Source organism: Ascaphus truei, chromosome 12 (genome assembly GCF_040206685.1).
Source record: "Ascaphus truei isolate aAscTru1 chromosome 12, aAscTru1.hap1, whole genome shotgun sequence".
Classification (NCBI taxonomy): Eukaryota; Metazoa; Chordata; class Amphibia; order Anura; family Ascaphidae; genus Ascaphus; species Ascaphus truei.
Genome location: NC_134494.1, coordinates 38,758,585 through 38,758,840, shown reverse-complemented (window position 1 = coordinate 38,758,840; position 256 = coordinate 38,758,585).

The window sequence follows — 256 nt, the reverse complement described above, 5'->3', positions numbered from 1 at the left end:
ATTTCTGGAGCGACCAGTTGCAGCCAGGCGAAGAGTTAATTCTAGAAGAATGGTAAATATAACAATCGTTATGCGTTGACTCTGCGTTTAAATTTTTTTTTTTTTTGTAACCACCATTTTCACTTTCAATGCGTGGATACAGCGTAACATTGCAGACTGCATAACATGTAGCGATCACAAACAAATTGTTTCCTAATACAATATAGTAGGACCTGAAAGAGTAGTACACATTGCTGACGGAATAAATATACGTACT